Below are 9,736 nucleotides of genomic sequence, written 5' to 3'. Positions count from 1 at the left end.
GGCAGCGCAGCGGAAGCTCCAAAGACGAGGAACTCTCTCTCAGAAGCTCAGGGACTCTGGGAGGGAGCTTTATTTGTCTTTAAAATAAGTTTGCATGTGAGCAGCATGATGGCATGATAGTTAAGAGGAAGGCTCTGAGGACAGCCTGAGTTAGAATCCATGATATCTGCCATATATCACCTGTATGACCTTTTCAATTATTACTGTCGCTGTGTCTCAGTGCCCTCATCTGAAATAAAAATAACCTTTGTCAGAGGGTGTTTATGAGTATTTATAAATTAATTCATATTAAAAATTTAAAATAGTGCCCCTTTGACAATAAGCACCAGCAGTGAATTAACTGGTATGTTTTAAAGAAAATAATGCTTTCCAGGTTGGATGCTTTTTATTTCTTCTTGTGCCATTGCTGTGGCTAGGAATCCCAGTACTATGTTGAATAAGATATGAAAGCAGACATCCTGTCTTAAGGGAAACACTTGTAGTTTTTGCCCTTTGCATATAATGCTGGCAGTAGATTTCTCAAATCTGGCCTTTATTATGTTTAGGTATGATCTTTCTATTTCCACTTTGCTGAGAGTTTTTATCATAAATGAGTGCTGGATTTTATCAAAAGCTTTGTCTGCATCTATTGATATGACTATGTGGTTTTTATCCTTCATTTTGTTTATGTGGTGAATCACATTTATTGATTTGTGAGTGTTGTACCAACCTTGCATTCCTGGAATAAATCCCATTTGATCATGGTGTATTATTTTTTTTTGATGCATTTCTATATTCAGTTTGCTAATATTTTGTAGAGGATTTTAACATCTATGTTCATCAGAGCTATTGTCATATAATATTCTTTCTTTGCAGTGTCTTTATCTGGTTTTGGAATTAAAGTATGCTGGCCTTATGAGTTTGGGAACCTTCCCTCCTCTTGAATTTTATAACAGTTCTTTTTGAAGAGTTCAACAAAATTCAAATGTAAGGTCATCTGGTCCAGGGCTTTTGTTTGTTGAGAGTTTTTGATTATTGCTTCAATTTCATTAGGTCTAATCTGTCTTTTCAGATTCTCTGATTCTTCCCAATTTATTTTTGGAAGAGTGCATATTTCTAGGAATTTATCCATTTCATTCAAGTTGTCCAATTTGTTGGTGTATAGTTGTTCATAATATTTTCTTACATTCCTTTGTATTTCTTTGGTGTCAATTATTATTTCTCCTTTTTTATTTCTGATTTTATTTATTTGAGTTCTTTTTTTCTTGGTGAATCTGGTTAAATACTTGTAAATCTTGTTTATCTTTTCAAAAATATAGCTCTTGGATTCATTGATCTTTCTTATCACTTTTTTAGATTCATTTATTTCTGCACTGATCTATATTATTTCCTTCATTCTACTCAATTTGGGCATTATTTTTTCAAGTTCCATTAAGTGTGAAGTTAGAGAATTTATTTGAGCTTTTTCTTGTGTGTGTGTGTGTGTATGTGTGTGTGTGTGTGTGTTTTCTTTTTGAGGTAGGCTTGTAAATGCTATAAATTTCCCTCTTAGGATTGCTTTGCCAAAGTCCCATCGATATTTTGGACTGTTGTGTCTTCATTTTCATTTGTTTCAAGGTATTGTTTGATTTCTTCCTTGATCTCAATGCTGATCCATTTATTGTTTAATAACTTTTTGTTTAGCTTCTATGTCTTTGTGTGTTTTTCAATGTTCTTCCTGTGATTTATTTATAGTTTTATAGTATTGTGGCCAGAGAAGATACTTGATATAATTTCAGTCTTCCTAAATTTACTGAGACTTGTTTTGTGTCCAAACATGTGGTCTATCCTAGAAAATTTTCCAGGCACTTGAAAAGTATTAATATTCTGCTGATTTGGTGTGAAACACTCTGAAGATATAAATTAAACCCATTTGATCCAGTGTGCCATTTAATGTTGCTTTCTCCTTGTTGATTTTCTGCCTGGAAAATCTATCCAATTAAGTAGTTGGGTGTTAAAATCCCCAACTATGATTGTACTTCTGTTGATTTCTCACTTTATATCCAAAAGGTTCTGCTTTGCATATGTATGTGCACCTATGTTGAGTGTGTAAGTGTTTACTAGAGTTATATCCTCTTGTTGGATCATTCCCTTTATCATTATGCAATGTCCTTCTTTGTCTCTTACTATAGCCTTGGTTTTAAGGTCTATTTTTTCAGATATAAGTACTGCTACCCCAGCTTTCTTTTCCTTTCCCATTTGCATGAAATATCTTTTTCCAACTGTTTACATTTAGTCTCTGTGTATTTTTTTTTTTTTATCTGTAATGGGTCTCTTGGAGGCAGCTTATACATGGTTCTTGTTTTCTTATCCATTCAGCTACCATATGTCTTTTGGTTGGAGCACTTAAACCATTTACATTTAAGGTGATTATTGGTAGATATGTATGTAGTACCTACCATTCCATTGTTAGGCTCTTTTCCACTGTTTTTCTTTGTTTCTTTCTCTTTTTCTTCTTCTTATTCTTAAAGCAAGCCCTTTAACGATTGTTGAAGCAATGGTTTGGTGTTAACAAACTCCTTTAGCTTCTTTTTGTTTGAGAAGCTCCTTATGTCTCCTTCAATTTTAAGTGATAGCCTTGCTGGGTAAAGTAGCCTTTATTGTAGGTTCTTGATTTGCATCACCTTGAATATTTCACAACACTCGTTTCTGGCATAAAATGTTTCTATTGAGTAATCAGATGACAGTCTAATTGGTTCTTCCTTATAGTTTACTACCTGCTTTTCTCTGTGACTTTTAGGATTCTCTCCTTGTCTTTAGGTCTTATCATTTTAATATGATGTGTCTCAGTGTACACTTCTTTGGGTCCAAGTTGTTTGGCACTCTGATCTTCCTGGATTTGTGTGACTTTTTCCTTTACCAGATTAGGGAAGTTTTCAGTCATTATTTCTTCATATAGGTTCTCAAGCCCTTGCTCACTCTCTTTTCCTTCTGGTATTCTCATGATGCTGATGTTGTTATGCTTCATGTTTTCCAAAATATTTCTTAAGCCCTCCTCAATTTTTTTAACTTCTTTTGCAGATGACATGATACTGTACACAGAGAACCCTAAAGATTCCACCAAGAAACTACTAGAACTGATAAATTCAGCAAAGTAGCAGCATACAAAATTAATATTCAAATCAGTTGCATTTATATATGCCAATAATGAGCTAACAGAAAGAGAAATTAAGAAAACAATACCATTCACAATCATTTAAAAAAGAATAAAACACCTAGGAATAAACCTAACCAATGATGTAAAATACCTGTACTTAAAAAATTATAAGACATTAAAGAAAGAAATTGAAGAAGACACAATTAAGTGGAAGCATATGCCATGTTCATGGATAGAAAGGACTAATATCATCAAAATGTCCACAGTACCCAAAGCAATCTATAGATTCAAGGCAATTCCTATCACAATTCCAATGACATATTTCACAGAAGAACAAATATTTCAAAAATTTATATTGAACCACCAATGGCCCTGCATAGCAACAGTGAGCATGAGAAAAAAAGAACAAAATTGAAGGAATCACACTACCTAATATCAAACTATACTACAAGGCCATAATAATCAAAACAGCCTGGTACTGGCATAAAAACAGACATATAGATGATGGAGGAGAAAAGGGAGCCCAGAAATAAATCCATATCTTTATAGTTAATTAATATCTGACAGAGGAAGAGAGCACATACAATGGGCTACAGATAGTTATTCAATAAACGGGATTGGTAAAATTGGACAGATACTTGCAGGAAAGTGAAACTAGACTACCTTTTTATACCAGACACAAGAATAATTTCAAAATGGACCAAAGATTTAAATGTTATACCTAAAACCATTAAAATCCTAGAAAAAACATAGGTAGCAATATCTTGGACATTGTTCATAGAAATTTTTATCAGACATATATCCTCAGCAAAATAAACAAAATTAAAAAATGGGACTACATCTAACTAAAAAGTTTTTCCATAGTAAAAGAAGTCATCAACAAAATTAAAAGACAACCCACAGAATGAGAGAATATATTCACTAATACATCTGAAAAAGGGTTAATATCCAAAAATTTTAAAGCACTTATAAATATTAACACCAAAATCAACAAAGCAAAACAACAGGAACAGAAAAACCAACCAATCCAGTTAAAAAATTGGCAAAGGACCTGAATAGACACTGTTCCAAATAGGACATGCAGATGGCCAATGGACATGTGAAAAGATGCTCAATGTCTCTAATCATCAGAGAAATGCAGATTAAAACCACAATAAGATATCACCTTACACCACTCAGAATGGCTGTCATCAATAAATCAACAAACAAGTGCTGGCAATGATGTGGAGAAAGGGGAACACTTTTGCACTGTTGGTGGGAATGTAGACTGGTGCAGCCACTGTGGAAAGCAGTATGGAGTTACCTCAAAACATTAAAACTTGACATGCCTTAGGACCCAGTGACCCCACTTCTGGGAATATAACTGAATGAATTCAGAACATTAATTTGAAAGAACATAAGCACCCCTATGTTCATTGCAGTGTTATTTACAATCTCCAAGATATGGAAGCAGCCCAAGTGTCCATCGTAGATGAATGGATATAAAAACTCTGGGCCATTTACACATTGGAATTCTACTAGGCGGTAAAAAGGAAGAAAATTTTAACCTTTGTAACAGTATGGATGGACCTGAAGAACACTATGTTAAGGGAAATAAGCCACTCAGAGAAAGACAAATACCATATGATTTCACTCATATTTGGAATCTAATAAACAAATTGAACTGACAAGCAAAACAAAGCCAGACTTATAGATGGAGAGCAGATGACAGCTAGTGGTGAGTCGAAGTTAGGGGTTGGAGGGACTGAGTAAAAAGGAAAAAGGACTCATGGACACGGACAACAGTGTGGTGATTGCTGGGGGGAGAGGAGTATCAGGGGACTAAATGGTAACAGAAAAACATACAATGAAGATTAAATCAAATAATAAATGAATACAATAATGCTACATAATAGAAATAAATGATTTCATATATTTTTTACAAGAATCACATTTCTAAATGCATGTAACCTTTAAATTAGCTATTTTACTTCTAGAAATCTATCTCATAGAACTATTTACACCTAAAATTTAATTACTGATTATATGGAAATAATAAAAATAATTAAATCTTCACCTTAGAAAATTGTTTTTAAATATTGACCATGCTATGGTTAAATAACTTGCAGCTGTTGCAAAGATAATAAAGAAAAAGTCTACATATATTGTGAATGAAGGAAAATACAGAAAAATATGATCCCACTTAGTAAATATTTGTGTGTTTAGATACAAAAGCTGGAAGAAATCATATCAAAGTATCATGAAAAAAGGTAATTTCAGAACACTATTTAATGCTAACAACAACAAAATCCTCATAATATGAGCTAGTTTGTATAGGAAAATTTCTGTCATAGCAGCATACTATACTCAAAGAGTTAACAACAGGTATCTTTGGTAAATGAGAAGTGGAAACTATGTTTTCTACTTTATATATGTCTGTATGATTTAAACTCTTCATAATAAACATTTATTACTTGTTCAATAAAAATAGCATTTAGTATTACACTAATACCCCAGAAAAACCATGATAAACAATATAAAAATAAGTTTTGGGACTTAACCAAATCATTGTTATTGTAGTAAAAAGTTTGGGTTCATTTTTGTATATTTCTTTTGTCTACAATCATTAATTACAATGAATTTAACTTAACCCTTGTATCCATAGATTCTTTCTGTACACCCACAATTATGGCTCAAAGTATGCTGTTATTCCTGCCTTCATTTCTCTTCTTTGTCTATTCAAATTCTGTCTAATCTTTCACCACACATTTTTCATGAGTACTCATTGTCCTTTTTAATTCACAATTCCCTTTGGAATTTCCTTCCCTACCTTTAAATTTGACTATATTGCTTAAAAAGTCATATTTTATTACTGTTTCTACTTATATGATTGCATAATATTTAACTCTTTAAAATGTTTGCCTATTAATTTCTTTGTCTCTCACAATATCACACATTATAACTGTATCTTCATAGTGAACACTATGAGTTGCTTATTTAGTTGATTGATTGACCACATAAATATAATTTGAATAGAATGATGACCATTTTTGCCAATATATACACATGCAAGAAAATGATTCCCAAACACAGAGTGTTAAAAAAGCACATATTCAAATTTCTTACTGTCTGAAGAAAAGAAAAATAAAGTCGTGAGTCTGCAGGGAAAACCACTTACAAGGCATTTTTACAAATTCTAGAAAAATAGACTATCTGTTCTCTGAGATGTACCCAATACCTATTAGATCATGAATGTCACAGAGCATTCCTTAAGGTTTAACTTTGCCTGAAAAAACTCAGTGCTAGTTACATTAATCATTATAGTTGTATTTTGGCTAAGTTAAAACATTTTAACTTTTTAAAAATTTTTCTTAAGCAAAAGATTTTTCTCTTTGGTAAAGTTCAATAGAAAAAAATGAATCATGTGTATTTGTTGTACTCATACCAAAAGTGCAGAAGAAAATTATAAATTCTGTGAATACCATGATTAAAAGGTTAACTGTTTACCATAAAAACAAAACCCATATAAATATGAAATGGAAAGGTAATATGAGGCATGAGCTGTGAGAAGTATTAAGTGTACTAATTTATAGGCACACAGAGTATCTAGAGCATATATGCATAGCATCCTTGTATTGAAATGATTGAAATAAGAAAAATATTAAATGTTACAAAAATTCATAACATCAATTAATGTGCTTGATCATAAAAATTTATTGTCTCTAGTCATAGATTCATTAAAATTTAATTAAGAGACATAAAATGTCTGCACTGACTCTCACTTTGGTCCAGAAAGCAATGGACATAAAAAGTTAGTAGTTGTATTTATGTTTTGTGATTTCCTAGTAGTTGTATTTATGTTTTGTGATTTCCTAGTCCATGTTTTCTCCAAGTATTTTTTGTAACAGAAATCTGTTGAACTCACCCAAAATATCACCAGAAGACCTTAATAAAGTAAAACTGAATTTATTAGGACTTAACTACAGTAAGGGGACCCAGTATCTGGACATCTCACCAATATCTCAAAATGATGAGATATCTGTAGGGCTTTTTAATCTGGGCTCATGTGGGTTAAAGAAGGTCTTTCAAAATGGGGGACTTATTTGGATAGGATCAAGTTTGTGATATATATTTAAAGAATATATTTAGGACTGGTTGACAGAATGACCATATGAAATTGTCTTAATTAGTAAGCTGTAGTTGATAAGTAGTTGAGAAGTTGTCCAAATGAGTAGACTGTTGTATTTGAAAAATCTGTCTCTGAGAATTTCCTGAATAAAGCAATGAAGTTATTTATTGGTTTACAGTTTTATCTGTCTCACCCAGAGGTTTTCTGGAAAACACAACTAAGTCAAATTGATTTAGATAATCTACGTTCTCATTTTAACATATCAGTTTAATTTATTGTCATTCTTCAATGCAAGCTGTAATTAGACTGGAATAATGCCCATCAGTTTAATCCACACCATGGTTTAAACAGTCATGAACACATATCAGGTTTCCAGTGATGATTGTTTCAACAACTATATATGTCAGGTTTTGTCTTTGTGGGATAATTCTCTATTGGAATATTTATATGGACAATAGATGGTAAATAGCATTTAAATCTCCAAAGATTATACATTTGAACACTGAAACACAGATTAAAACTAAGAAAGAATATTGTAAAGGTTTTTCATTTACTTCAAATCAGGAGATAAGACTTCCCCAAATAAGCAGTAAAATAATTCATATTTGCAATCCCAAAATCTGGCAGTATCCCATAAAAGCATAGTAGCAAAATACCCAATTTTCATTAGTATTTTGTTTCACAATATTAGTAATATTAAAAATTTATATTATGCTAAAGTGCCATCCTCCAGGATGGTGATGGGGCTCAGAGCCTGAGCCATGTTATCGAGGTGGTGACCACTAAGAACCTGGTGGCTGGGTTGTCAGCACCACCCACCCAGTCCTCACAGGAGACCCTGGAGGGTCCCCAGTGGCAGTGACACATGTGGTGGCTATGGCTCCATGGTGGTATGGGTCCATGGAGCTGGAAAACCTCGTGACCAACTTGCTGCTGGGGAAAGAGCGCCAAGAAAAGGATTATGGCAGTCTTTGTGACTAGCAGCCACTAGGAAATCTTCTCTTCAGAAAATTATGTGATTTAAAAAAAAAAAAAACACTACCTGAGGAGGTGTACTGAATTCCTGGGTGTGGTGGCAGAATATGAAGTGGCCTCTTGTGAGAACTGAAGAAATTGTGGACTGTTAAACACATTCTTCATTAATGAGAACACCACAGCCCCTGAACCACACATACCTCCACGTACTATGAGAGAATGCAGATCGCAACTGAAGGATACTTCTTCCAAAGAGGTCTTTGAGGAGTGCAAGAGAGTTTTCCATAGTCATTTAAGTGGAGAACCACTTGAAGAACACCAAGAAAGCCACTTTTTTCCCCTCAATTTTTATAGTGGAAATGGCTGGAAAGGCAACCATAACAAAGAAAACATGTAGACTTTACAGATTCTAAGAAAGACAGATTTGGAGAGGTTTGTGCCTGTCAAGTAAGAGCTACAAGAAAAATCTATGCCTGTAAAATGTTAGGGAAAAAAAAAGAATAAAGAAGAGGAAAGGTGGAGCCATGGCACAAAATGAGAAAAGAATCATAGAGAAAGTGCACAGTAGATCTGTGTTTATAATACACTTACGGAACCAAAGATCCCCTGTGCTTGGGGCTAACCACTCTGAAAGGAGGGGACTTGAAGTTCTATAACTACAACATGGACAACCCCAGCTTCAATGAGTGTAGAGCTGTTTTCTATGCTGCAGATCGTACTGTGGCTTGGAAGACACTATGGGGATATAGGAGTTTGTATAGGGACCAAAATCCTGAGACTATTTCCTCCATCATCATGAAAAAGTTCAGAATTTCAGATTTTAGGTTAGCCATGAAGATCCCATGAAGGAGAGATGATTGGGGAGAAAGTTGGAACAGTCAGCTACATGGCTCCTGAAATTAACAATAATAACAACTATACATTCTGTTCTGACTGGTGGGGACTTGACTGTCTAATATATGAAATTATTCAGGGACATTCAGAAAATTCAAAGAGAAAATCAAATGGGAGGAGGTGGAATGGCAAGTAAAGGACACTGAGGAGCATTCCAAGAAGTTTACAGGGGAAGCTGAGTCCATTTACCAGAAGTTAATCAATAACAATCTCAAGCAGCTCCTGGGCTGGAAGAGCAATGGAGCAACTAGAGTGAAAGGTCACCCTGGGTATAAGGACATTAACTTCAAAAGGATGGAAGTGATGTTAGTCCTTGTTCTGTCCTGATCCACATATGGTTTACTGCAAAGGTGTCCTGGATGGACCTGGACACCGCAGAGAACACCTCTAATGACCAATCTGTTATGGGGTGTGTATCCATCTCCCGACAGAAATTAAGGAACTTGTAGCATTAGATCTAGAAGATAAAACTGTCAAGAGTTGCTGAACTGAAGAGAGGCTTATTCAATAGATTCCTCAGAAGAGAGGCCACATTAACCCTGCAACCAGCCAGCGAGAAGGAAGAGCTGCCCAGGGGACCATGATGCTCACTGCTCAGAGCTGTATCCCAACACCCAGGAGCACATAGCTTGGTGTTTATCCTA

At 34.2% G+C, this 9,736-nt stretch overlaps 1 pseudogene; it reads left to right on the top strand.

The window, feature by feature from the left end:
• Positions 1-8,557: 8,557 nt before the first annotated feature.
• Positions 8,558-9,483, top strand: LOC150018749 (G protein-coupled receptor kinase 4-like; annotated as a pseudogene).
• The last annotated feature ends 253 nt before the right edge of the window (positions 9,484-9,736 follow it).

The sequence above is a fragment of the Furipterus horrens genome, unplaced genomic scaffold, assembly GCF_987537825.1.
Source record: "Furipterus horrens unplaced genomic scaffold, mFurHor1.1.pri manual_scaffold_2, whole genome shotgun sequence".
NCBI lineage: Eukaryota > Metazoa > Chordata > Mammalia > Chiroptera > Furipteridae > Furipterus > Furipterus horrens.
This window is presented reverse-complemented; position numbering and strand designations above follow the sequence as displayed.